This window comes from Dermacentor andersoni, chromosome 4 (genome assembly GCF_023375885.2).
Source record: "Dermacentor andersoni chromosome 4, qqDerAnde1_hic_scaffold, whole genome shotgun sequence".
Classification (NCBI taxonomy): Eukaryota; Metazoa; Arthropoda; class Arachnida; order Ixodida; family Ixodidae; genus Dermacentor; species Dermacentor andersoni.
In genome coordinates this window covers 220,329,829-220,343,092 of record NC_092817.1, presented here as the reverse complement: position 1 = coordinate 220,343,092, position 13,264 = coordinate 220,329,829, and the positions used below count along the sequence as shown (strand labels likewise).

The window sequence follows — 13,264 nt, the reverse complement described above, 5'->3', positions numbered from 1 at the left end:
GCAGTTTTGGTTTCGCTCCAAGCGCAATTGCTATAACCTGCAGTTGGACAGTGCAACGCAAAGCTATCTGCCTTTGTTATGTTGCTCGGAGTGGCGATAGCGCGCTGGGCCAGCGACTGGGACGATGCTTGTGTCGCGGTGTGGCGTCGAAGCCGTGACGAGAAAGCGGCGGCATCGTAAACGTTGAAAGAACATGTTTTGAGCGTTTGGACCTTTGTTTGTTAAGTGTGTTACGTTGGCACTGTAGCGTTACGTGCTTTATGAAACTTCAGAATAGGACAAAGAAGGCACTACTGATACAAAACATATACAGTTGTACTTCTAGTGGCTTGACAATCAAATTTTATTGAGGGCTTCATTATGTGCTCATTTATGTGCTCATTGAAATGCGTGTCTTAGGACTTTGAGAACACAAACTTACTTGTGGTAGGAAAGATAGCTGCTTCCTAGCTGTAGTCTAGTGTCGCACAATGGGTACCCGCAAAGCCACGCTGTAACGCTTCGGAAGCGGTACGCCAATATAAAATATGATGCAGCATACTCGTAGGAGGCCACTAGCGTCCTAGCTAGCACTGCAGCAGATGTGCTTAAAAGTACTTGAAGACGTTCAGCAATCGTGACAGCCGACGCAACCTTTCGAAAGAGCGAGAGAGTTCGCAAGTGCCTGTCGTCTGCGAGAAAAGACTCGCGTTTGCAGCGAGCAGGCGTCGTAGCAGACGACACTTGTAGCATTCCACTCAAGGGCGCAACACTTTGTCACAATACAACATTTTTATTTCCAGAAATACATGATGAGTATTTTTTATATAAGTACTTGCACGGTTGTTTTGCTGTTGAAAAAAATGAATAAATAATTATTCTTTGGCGTTAAATTAGGAACAGAATCGCACAAGTATGCATACCCTGGTGTGTCCTGGTGACAAACCATAGTAAACCATGCTTCCATCTCAAAGTCATACAAAGTTTATGCAGCGTGTTGTACATTATATAACATACTGCAGAAATAGAATTAGATTTTACACGATAATAGTTGAGTATAGCTTTGTTTACTGCGCCAGAAACAAGAAAGTGTCTGCGTTCACCCGGTCGACGGAACGCAGGCGTTAGGGTCACCCAAACGTCACGTCCGGGATGTCGCATTCATTCTTTGTTTTTCGCGTCCGTGATGTCACATCCGTCTTTGGTTTTGGCGGCAGAATGGCAAGCTCAAAGGTGAGCTACGCTCAAACAACTGGACAAAAATACAAAGATGTGGATCGTTTATTTTTTGGGGCTTGTGCTAGCGTAAGCTATCGTAAGTACTTCACTTTTCCATTCGATGTGCCTCTACTATGCAAACCTACGCTTTCGGCTGCCTGATACTTCATTTCCAGGTTCCTTACCAGTTCCTTGTGACGCATCCCGCGGACCGCCGCACCGATCAGCCAGTGCTACAGTGTACTAGCGCCGAGAACGCATATTAGACGACACTGTTTATCTTAGGTTCCTTCAAACTTGTAAGAGCCTTTTTCACAATCACTTAAACGTAACATTACCTGGTTACGGTGCTGCTACACGGCAGAATGTGTAAATGGCAAATGACCCAAGTGCGGCATGTGCGCGCACTTGTTTAGAGAAAATAAGGAGTATTCATCATTTATCTCGCAATGTAAACGCACATTCCTGACACATGGTTCAGGTCTGCCGACCGCCGACTAAGGGCGGTAGTGAATGAAGTCGCTAAATGAGTGCTTTGCGGCGTCATTAAACGCACGGGGCGTCATTAAACGCACGGGAAACAGCGTTCGTTTACATAGTAATATGAGCCTTTACATAGCAATATCGCTGCGCTGTCAACAGCCATTCTCTGGTAACCTTTCTCCGCAGCGTAACGCTCGAGTGCTCTGTGCAGATGTGACAAAGGTTGTGTGTGCGGTCGGTATTTGTGATTTTCTAGAAAGAAGCTTCATTACAAAGTGCATGATCAGGCTGCGTGGTCGTCCATTCTACTAGAGCGGGACAATCAATAAACGATACAAGCATGGACATACACATGCTTTTGCCAAATAACCCTTAAGGTGGGTCCATTTAATACTGGTGATTTAATCGTGGATGAAGACTGGGATGTTCTCTTTATGTGCTTGCTTCAAAGTAGGATAAATCGTAACTTGGCCAACAAATTTTACTAGTGTTATAAGGTTTTGTGAGAAAGGGTGTTGTGTATGGCTTTGTAACGAGTCATTGTCTCCCATCGCACGTGTATATCCCGGCTGGAAGTTATGTTCATGTGCTCAAGAGTGCTTCAGGAACCCTCTGAGCACTTGCACGTTGATATTACAGCCACTTGTGAATTCTGGTCCTATGTAAGCATTAAGGGGTTTTAGCACTCATCTTAGTGATAACCTTAGACGTTAATTCTATAGTGTATATTGTTAACTGACAAGCTGGGTCTGGTAAGTTTTACATCTTGACACTAAGAACCTGTGGCATGATGAGTTTGCGCAAAAGAACGGTGCAAGTGCCATCATATATACATTCATTGTCATTCACGCACACTATTGGAGGGACTCCAATCTACATTAAGTACAGCGCAATCGGCGCCAATACCAGTGGTCGCTCAATGTGTGGTTTGGAATTTACGCCAGTGCAATAATCAGTACCATCTTCAATCACGCACTGACTGGACAGCGTTATGTGAACGAAATCCTTGAAGGAGTGGTTGATGAGTTTCTCAGCAAAGTCCTGCTGTCACATCTTCCACTTCTGCTGTATCAGCAAGATGGGCCACCTGCATACAGCAGCAGCCGAGCACGAAACTGGTTGGGTGCTACTTTTCAAATAGATTGGAAGGCACGAGCCTGCAAAGAGGCCGGCTAGGTCACCTGACCTCTCCGTTAAGTTTCTTCGGTTATGTGAAAGATTGTGCCGGACGTCAGCTTAGACGGACGTCACATTAGTTCAAGGTAAGGATAACTGATGTCTGCCATAGAATTCCGGCATCGGTCATCAAGAAAGCCACTAAAGGTGTGATAAAATAGACAGTACTGCGTAGCTGCAAAAGGAGACCTATTTGAACACGTCCTCTAGGCTGATGTTCAACGCAGCTTACGAATTAATAGATAGTAAGAGCACACAGTTTTTTTTTTTTTTTTTTTTTGTGTGTGTGTGTGTGTGTGCCGACATTCTGATTGCCAGTTCGGCTCATAGAAGTGGTATATTTAATATCGTGAATGCATTGGTTTTGCCTTTTCTCTACAAGTTGGTCGCTTTCCAGTGTGTTTATTTCGCTTTTATTTGTTGACACGAACCTGTTTTTGCAGCACGTGTACACTTTCATGAAAAATAAAACGCTCACTTTATATTGGCTTTGGTCCGAAGCAAGTTTCTGGTGCGAAATATAACTTCGCCCGCACTCTTTCGATGCGGTGCGAGCAAAGTCTGGATTTTGAAACATTCTGTGCCTATTACATTGCTCTTCACATTTCGTGGGTGGTCAGAGCTGCACTTTGGCTGCGTTATCAAGGTGCTTTTGTTATCATTTATCAGTCGGCCTTGAGAGAGGGATAAGTGTGACGTAGAGAGAAAGGAGAAGCTGCGAAACCTGCTGTTGGGGCTCCTTCCGTACCATTATCAAGGTGGTGCGCTGTCTCTTCGGGTTTGCGATAGGCAATGCAGTTACTTTCAATCAGCTTATTTGAGGGCACTGCTTTATGATGCGGGTGAGAGTTCACTCTCATGGTATTTGCCACCGCAAAGCCCGCATCGGCATAGCAGGTCTACAATCGGACATATATGATCTACCGCAGAAGGGTACTCCGCAAGGATCAATAATATCTCCTTTCCTCTTCAACATCGGACTTGGAAAACTTGCTTTACAACTGGAAAACATCCCAAAACTCGGATGTGCCTTCTATGCCGACGATATTACTCTATGGGCAACCAAGGGTTCATACGGCGACAGAGAAAACACATTGCTCACAGCTATCGGATACATTGAGTCGTACCTAACCACAGCAGGAATGAGGTGTGCCCCACACAAGTCTGAGTACCTTCAAGTCCGGCCTAAGCAAACTAAGGAACATCGAGCCCCGCCAATACATCTCGAGATTGCCGGGCAACCTATAAAGCGCGTCCCGACCGCACGCATACTAGGTATGCATGTCCAGGAAAACAACGGCATAAAGCTAACCTCAGAGAAATTAAATCACGTTATAAGAAGCACCGCATCACTCATCGCCAGAGTAGCGCGCAGTAAAGATGGTTTCACAGAGGACGAAACCTTAAGACTGGTACAAGCCCTCGTCATCAGCCGTGTCACGTACGCACTACCGTATCAAGTGAAGCGCAAAAGCGAGACAGAGCGCATGGACACTCATATAAGAACGGCGTACAAAACGGCCTTACAGCTACCGTCAAGCACAAGCACAAAGAAATTACTAGCGCTAGGTGTATACAACACCTTTGAGGAGCTAGCAAGTGCCACGCTCATAGCGCAGAGGGAGCGCCTAAACAAGACTCAACAGGGAAGACACCTTCTTCAACGGCTAGGGTATCCGCTGACACCTCAGTACTGCAAAGAAAAAACACAACTCTTGCCTAACCACATTAGAGAGAACATTGTAGTAGACCCTATCCCCAAGAACATGCACCCCACCCACAATCAAGAAAAAAGAGCAGCGCGTGCTCGCATGTTGCACAAACGCTGTTTCAGAGACCCGGATACGTACTACATGGACGCTAGCCCGTATCCCTCGTTGCCACGTTGCGGGCCCAAATACACACTCGCCGTTGTCAATCAGGGGAACCTGGTAGCCTCAGCCTCCATCCGCGCCACATGCAGCGCAGCAGCAGAAGCAGCAGCAATCGCTCTCGCACTTCGCGACGCCGAGAGCAAGGGAAGGTCCGCCCGCGTCCTTACGGACTCACAAGCGGCGTGTCGTCTATACATGAATGGAACACTCCCTATACAAGCCATTCGAATCCTGGGTCGCACACTAGAATGGACCCACGGTATCGTCTGGTGTCCCGGGCACGAAGGCCTGCGGGGCAACGAAGAGGCGGACTGCGCAGCTCGAGGTCTCACTAGCCGAGCGGCAGACCACACCGTTCTTCAGCCCCCAACAGACCGACGAGCGACCCACGAGTTATTAACGACAGGTCAACAAATATTACAGGACCAACGGCTCGGAAGAACGCAATACGCTCCCCCACACAAAGCTCTCAATAAACTCCAGGCAAGGGACTGGCGCCGCCTGCAAACTAACACATACCCACGCTTGTCTCGTCTACACGCAATCTCCCCAGACAGCTATACGTCCCGAACATGTCCCTGGTGTAGCAACCACATAGCGACACTCGCGCACATAACGCACGAATGCACCGACCGTCCGGGCGACGCGATTTCGCCACGAGTCACAACACACACACTCACTACGTGGTCTTGGGAGGCGAGACTCTCCGAACTGGACCTGGGAAGCCAACTGGCGACCCTCGACCAGGCCCGGCGAGCCGCGATCGCCAGTGGAGCCCTGTCAGAGGGAACCACCCAGGAATAAACCGCGCAACAGCTTCTGCAATAATAAAGTTCCTCCTCCTCCTCCTCCTCATAGTTCGTGAGGTTATTTTCCAGTCGGTAAAATTGTACGCAATTAGTATGTCGCTGAAAACACTGCAGTTAGATGTCATTTTGGGATGCCAACAAATGCCTCATTGACACTTTGAAAATTATGAGAGTACTTCTCGAGTTAGATAATTGTAATTACCAAATTAAATCTCAGTAACGAAAGAATTACTGGCTACTACTCCACTTTACTGGAAACAATATGCACTAGGTTTTCTTCGAGTAACGGAACTGTTCCTTTTTTTTTTTTAATCTTAGTGCATGATAGCTGTGGAACACTCTCTCTCTTCATCCCTATACCCCGTTTTCCAGTGCAGGGTAGAAAAACGAACATGCGTCTGGTTAACCTCTCTGCCTTTCCTCTCTTCTATTTCTCTCTCTCTATAATTCACTCAGTAACCATAATGAGGCCAAGCCAGATTCACTCGAAATCAGAATCAACAGCAGTCATGTGCGGCAGCACTTATGCTCGGACTAGCAGAAAAAAAAAGAGGCTGCAGTTTTGCAGAAAGGCGAAGCAGTGTTAGTGATAGCCAAGTATGCGACAATTACACGAAGGAAGATTACACCAGCAAGGGGACTCAGGCTGTGAAATTGAACTGTCTCCTACTATGAGGTCTTGTATATACTTAGCGCCGTTACTTCAGTGCTCAAGTCTTCGAGGTCAAACGAAGTTTCTTGAAGTGCAAGAAATATATATATATGTATCGTAAGGAACCCCTTTATTCCAGCCAAGCTCGGACTACTACCTCGAGGATTAAACTGTGCTGCTAGTGATGATATATGCAGATGAAAAAGATGTGCAGATGATGAAGTTGAAAGTCAGGCATGTGTTGTGCCCATGCTAATTCTCTCTCGCTGTGGAAGCGGCCGCCTGGCTGCGCGTAAGTACTATAAAATGCGTCAAGTATTTGGTTTTAAGCGGGAGACATGCACCATCTCTGTGCCACAGCAACGGGAATCGGGTGGCGTTCTAACAAGCGAGACATGGTAATTGACAGGTGATGTCTGCTCAACGACCGCGGAAAGTCGAATAAAACACCAGAAATTTTTTGCATAAGCCAGGAACGCACACAGGAGTCCAAAGAACTTCGTCACCAGGAGAAAAAGTCACAGCACAGTGGGTCAAGTCGTAACGAAACTTGCGAGCGTCCTGGGAGACGCCTGTGTTAAGCGGGGCGAGGCGAGACACAAACTGTTCCAAGAAAGGAACTGATGGGGGTACAGGAGTCGAAAGGAATGATACATCAAGAATGAAACTTGGTGAACAGCCATAGATGAAGAAAAAATGTTAAAAGCCAGTTGTACGTTGCGTAGCCATGTTATAGGCGAATGTCATGAACGGCAGGATTGCATCCCCGTTCGTGTGGCCAGGGTGGATGTACATCGCAATCATGTCAGAGAGGGTATGGTGAAAACACTCCGTCAAGCTGTTGGTCTGCGGATGGTAACTGGAAGTCGTCTTGCGAATTGTGTTAGAGGTGCACAGAACTTCGGTAAGGATAGAAGAGAGGAAGACTGCTGCGGTCACTGAGGAGAACGCGCAGAGCGCTGCGGTGTAAGATAATGTTGTGTAGAAAGAAATCGGCGACTTCAGCAGCAGTCCCGGATTGTAGAGATGCTGTCTCCGCATAGCGTGTTGGATGGTCTATGGCCGTTATAATCCAACGATTGCCATGTAAGGTCGTGGGAAGAGTCTATTCGGGAAGAGTCGTGGGAAGAGTCGTGGGAAGAGTACAAGTCTATTCCAACTACTTCAAAAGGCGAAGCGGGACAAGGCAGAGGTTGTAAAGAGCCAGAAGGAGCTGTTGGTCGTTTGCGGCTTTGACAATGAACGCAGGGTGCAACATACTTCGCAACGGCTGAAGATGGGCCAGGCCAGGAGCAGCGACTTCATATTCTGTTGTAAGTCTTGTGGTAGCCTAGATGACCAGTCGTCGCATGATCGTGAAAGGCTTCAAGCACCTCACATTGCAGAGAACATGGTATGACTGCGACCCATTTGTTGCCATCGATGTGATAAATGTTGCGATGTAAAACCTCATTGTGCAGCTTGAATTGATTAAGTTGTCGACGAAGTCAGGCGTTTGGAGGTGACAAAGAATCTTCCATGCGTTGGAGAATAGTTCAGCAGTATGGGTCGATGCGTTGGTGGGACACAAGGAAAGATGGGCTGTCGTGTCTTAGCCATTCGAGGGTTACAATGGGTAAAGCCGATGAAGAGGACTCAGGACGTACACAATCACGGAGAGGTTATGGTGAATCGTCATGATTCTTCAGAGGGTAGCAAGAGAGAGCATTGGTGTCTTGATGCTTCTTTGCAGCCCTGTAGGTGACATTGAAATCGTACTCCTGTAGGTGAAGCACACAGCAACCCAGGTGACCTGATAAATTCTTTAGCAATGAAAGCCAGCACAGTGTGTTATGGTCGGTAACGACTGTGAAATGGCGGCCATGAAGATATGGGCGAAATTTTTGCACTGCCCAACAGCAAGGCACTCCTGCTTGGTTATGGTGTAGTAATTCTCTGCACTGGTTAGTGCACGACTAGCATAAGTAATTACTCGTTCGCGGAATGTGTTGTCACGTTGCAGTAGAATGGCACCGAGACTGACTGCTAGCGTCGGTGTGAAAGATGGTGGACGCGGTCGGATCAAAGTGGCACAGTACTGGGTCTGACGTCAGGGCATGTTGCAGAAGCAGGAAAGCATGTTCACATTCGTCGGACGAAACAAAGGGCGCATTACTGGCGAGGAGTTGATGGAGCGGGGACGTAAGCGTAGCGAAGTTGCATATGAAGTGCCGGAAGAAGCAAGTCCAAGAAAACTGTGCATGTCTTTTTGACGCAGTGGACACAAAATTCGAGGATGGCAGTAAACTTATCGGGGTCCGGTCGAATACCTTCTTTGCTGACTATGTGCCCCAGAACTTTGATGGCCTTGCTGGCGAAACTGCATCTGTGTGTGTGTGTGTGTGTGAGTGTGTGCGTGTGCGTGCGTGCATTCGTGCGTGTGTGTGCGCGCGCGCGCGCGCGTGTTGAGCTGCAAACCAGCATTTGCAAGAGAGGCAAGGACTTCATCAAGACGTTGCAAATGTTGTGAGAACATGGTTGAAAACACAATGTCGTCGAGATAGCACAGACAGGTTTTCCATTTCAAGCCACACAAGACTTATCGATCATGGGTTCGAATGTGGCAGGCACATTGCAGAGTCCAAAAGGCATCGCACTGAACTCGTAGAGCCCATCAGGGGTAGCAAATGTCGTTTTTTCTTTGTTGGATTTGGACATCGGTATTTGCCAGTAGCCTGGTCTAAAGTCAAGGCTAGAAAATTATTCAGCACCGTGGAGTGAATCTAGTGCATCATCCATCCATGACACAGGGTAAACATCTTTGCGCACGATTTTGTTCAGCGCACGGTAATAGACGCAAGAACACACTGAGCTGTCTTCGTGACAATTGCAACGACATGAGTGTCAACAGCTCAAGTGACAGTTGATCCACGAGGCAACAATTGGGGTTCGAGAGTTTGGTTTATTGCAGTAAGCAATGCAGACCCCTCAGAGAAGCGAATAAGGCCAGGGGTAATCAGAATTGCTCGAGATAGGGTATGGTCATAGGGTAGAATGAGTACGCCGCCATCCACAATGTTACAGGAGTTGACACCTATAATCTCTTCTCTAGGTGGCCAAAGAACGTAATCGGAAGAGGTGACGAGACGAATGCGTTCTTCGTGGTTAGGAAAAGAATTGCCAGTGGCATCCAGTTGTGTGAGGCGCTGACGACAAGAGGTGGAAGCAGACGCCAAAGAAGTCCCACCCCAAGATGAGTTCATGGGTCACTCACGAAATACCGCAAAAACAATGTGGTGAAGAATTTAGTCTATGGACACACGAACAGTACACGGTGCGATTGGACGAATAATAACGTTGGCTGCTGCACAAAGAGAAAGGCCGGAGTAAGGCAATTCTTGTGTTTTATAGAGTCCCGAACAGTCACATGGCAATAATCGCCAAGTGTCTTGTAACATGGAGCCACCTCAGAATTGCACCAAACAAAGATGATGGATGCAGCCAGTCTTGCCAGATAACTACATTTTGACTATTCTGTATTGTTTGCATTTATTGTGCAAAAGGAATTCTCGCAGAGAGTTTTATCTTCAGTGGCCTTCAGTTGACGTCATCTGCTACAACTAGCACATAAGTTAACTCCATAGCACCACTAGGATGGAGACATTGTGTCGTGGGATGCTTCCTTAAAAGTGGGCAAGAAGATTCTAAAGGAAAAGTGTGAGATGGTCACAGTAATAACCAAGGCATTTGGCATGGGAATGACCCAGCTATGAAGGTATTATCAGATGTGGACAAGCATATAATACTAAATGGCGCCTTGCACGAGTCCCAAGTGTCAAATGTAATGAGTATTGTGCATTGAAAGGGCCAAAAATGTTTTGTACATGCAAGGGAACACTATGGGCATTTGATAGCAGTTGCTTAGATGTACTGCATTAAAGGGAACCAAACGAATTCCCTAAGACATAAGCATGCAGCAAATTCAAGGACTAGATGAAGCTTCAAAGAAACTGCATTTCATGTAGGATAGGTGTGAATGACCTTTGTGCATGAGATCAGTGACAAAAACACTAAATGAATGCAGTACAGTGTCTGTATCATATCTTGTGCAGACCAAACTAGCCTGGAGTTTCAGCATTCCTTGTCAGTACATTTAAATAGGCACTACATTGTTCAAAGTGCTATATTGTTCTACAAAACATAATATGCAAGATGTAGCATGCTAACCCTCGTGGCTCAACAACTACTGAACCGAAACCTCAAAGAGCAGTGAAGCGTCCTTGTAATTTTCATCGTAACCATACTTTTGCTCTTGAAAGTGAACCTCTTTAGTGAATTTGTTTGTGTATTAATTTTTCTTTAGGCAAGTATTTTTTATACATGTTAATGTCTCAATCCTGCTTTCTCTTTCCGGAGCTAAAACAAAATGCCTCTTATTTCAATTTGATCTTTTGACCTAGGAAGCCATCATCTGGTGCTGTGTACAGCAAGCAGATGCTTCGGGCAAGGAGGGAGCCAGCACCACATCTACATCAGCAAGAACCTCGGTGCTCAAAATAAACATTTTCTGTGCAAATACCTGTCTTTTTATACTTCCAGCATGAATTAATAAGTTTTTTTTGCCTTCACATGCAGGAAGGTTTATAGGCATAAATAGTGACTGTTGAATGCCCAGGAAAAGCCTTGAAGCCATTCTAGTTGTACAGTGATAAAGTACATGTGTACTTGAACTTGATAGTACAGAAACGAAAGGCAAAGTAACAGGCGAAATGCTCGGGGCAGCAGTCGTATAAATGGTAGATGAACACAGCTAATTGTGCTGTCCAGTTTCATTAAGTTTGACCAAGTGTTGCAAGAATTGCCTTCAATATGAATCATTCAGTTTAGCCAGCTAAAGTCGAACTCGTACAAACTTTGGAATGTCTGCTGAGAATTTTAGCATACATGGTATGTGTGCATCCTTCAGCAGCATTACAAGCCCAATAAGGTTTTTGCGTTACTGTCCCCCCTCCCTTGGGGTTATTGCAGTGTCTACTTCAAGTGCTTGAGGGTATAATGGAGAATGACTCCAATTTGCTATAAATATGTGCAGTGTTGATGCAGAAATGAGAAGGCTATATAAATATGCAGGACAAGAGCTGGTAGGCCTGGTTATAAGCATGAATTAGAAATTTATAGATCAAAGGCAATATGAATACAATATGTTAAATGACATCCATATGTGGGAACTGCCCACATGAAAGGAAAGAAAGTGCAATGCTTGCAACCTACCAACACAAACATCAGTCGGGAAGGATTCTGTGAGGATGCACTAAGTGGACTATTTCAGCACACACTGATTAGGTAGAGCTCTAAGCTGATAGAGCAAACGGCAATCGTCACCGTGGGCTCTCGTGCTCTATTCATTCAGCGTGTACTGGAATGGACAGTCCACTTAGTCAACACTTACAGACTAGCCCCCTAGGGCTGTGGAAGCACGCAGTATATTAAGCTTAAGTCTGTGTGGTGTGCTACCTCCTGCTTATGTGGCAAGTCCTCCTGTTTACCTGTTCCTTTCAACTGAGAGCTGAGCACTGCCTAGGTTAAGTCAGAAAAAGCAACCAGCGTCCATAGAATTCAAACTATTACTATTTGCCCTATAAAAGGGGACAGTGAAGCCTAAAATGACACTTGATTTGGGCCATATTTTTCGCAATATGCCCAAGAATATTGGGATTTCCCATCAATTTTACCCTTCCTACATCACATAGTGAACAACCTGAAAACTTAACACTGTTGCGCAGAGTGATGAAGGGTCAGGATTTGAGCGAGAAAACAACACGACACCTGAGCGCAAACTACGAACTGGTTTATTTTTCTGCAAGTGAAGCGTACATAAAGCCTACACGCATGCACAGGAGTCCTCTTCCCGGTCTACCTACACCCTCTATTGTCAGCGATTATGCTAATCTCTTTATTGCTGAGTGAAATAGACGGCGGGCTGACACATGAGCCCTGTAGGTCCACCTTGAGGTTGTATGCTTCCACGACTTCTCTTTTCCTTTGGTTCCTACTTTTCAGCAGAATCATTGTCTTGTGATAATCACCAGTTGATAGTTTGTGCTCAGGTGTCGTGTGTTGTTTCCTCACTCAAGTCCTGTCCCTTCGTCACTCCGCACAACAGTGTTAAGTATGTTGAACCAACTAGCCCACTGCACAATTTTCCTGAACTTGAAAACAATTGCAAACTAAAGTCCGTGAGAAACGAAGTGTTCTGTCATGACATACAGATTTATGCATGATCAATTTGCTATATAAAGATACAATTTTAGCCAATGTTAACGAAGAGCTTCACTTTTGGAGTTCACTTATATAATGTCTGTGATGCATTGTGACAGTACGAGGCTACTGTGGAGATATGTCAACATTGAGCCTATTCCTGTTTAATCTATGGATAGATGCCTTCACGAAGAGTTGGAGAAACTGCACAATACAATGTTTTATATCACATGTAATAATTATGCTGTGATAAAGTGTACACGCTGAGCTTAATGTTTTAGAAAAGCTCAAGAAAAGGCTCCAGAATAGGTATGATGGATAGGCAACCTTTTATTTGGCTCTCTTCATAGTGAAGTCTAGACGCATCACCTCAGCCACACTTAAAAAATCTGTGGGCTCGTACTGCCCATGCCTTTACTGCACAAGTTGCCTTGGTGCTCCCAGCCTTGACAGGTAACACTTAAGCACCCTCTCATGCACATGTTTGTTCCAAAGCTACAGTTGCTAACTAAAGTAACTCCCACATGCGATTCTGTAACTCTAGACCTAATTGCAAAAACGCATGCAGTACTACGAGTTTGGCATAGAGTCCACATGAAATGTGCACAACTTCAAATTTCGTATAGGCAACAGATAACTGGTAACCTGTTAGAGTAACAAAATGGATGCCAAGGAAAATTCACCCAAAGCCTTAGGCAGAAAAATGAGGTGTTGTGATGAGATAAATAGCAATCACATTTGATCGACTGACTAAAAGCTGGCAGGGGTATTGCATTTGACATGATTGAAATGAGCTGCAGCATGGCATGGTAACTGTGGCAGCCTTTACAATGCCA

The 13,264-nt window shown here is 45.7% G+C and overlaps 1 long non-coding RNA gene across 1 annotated transcript; it reads left to right on the top strand.

Moving 5' to 3' along the window:
- Positions 1-1,205: 1,205 nt before the first annotated feature.
- LOC140217437 (uncharacterized) lies at positions 1,206-10,746 on the top strand. Its single transcript, XR_011894013.1, has 2 exons — positions 1,206-1,294; positions 9,283-10,746. It is a non-coding gene; the product is annotated as an uncharacterized lncRNA (long non-coding RNA).
- The last annotated feature ends 2,518 nt before the right edge of the window (positions 10,747-13,264 follow it).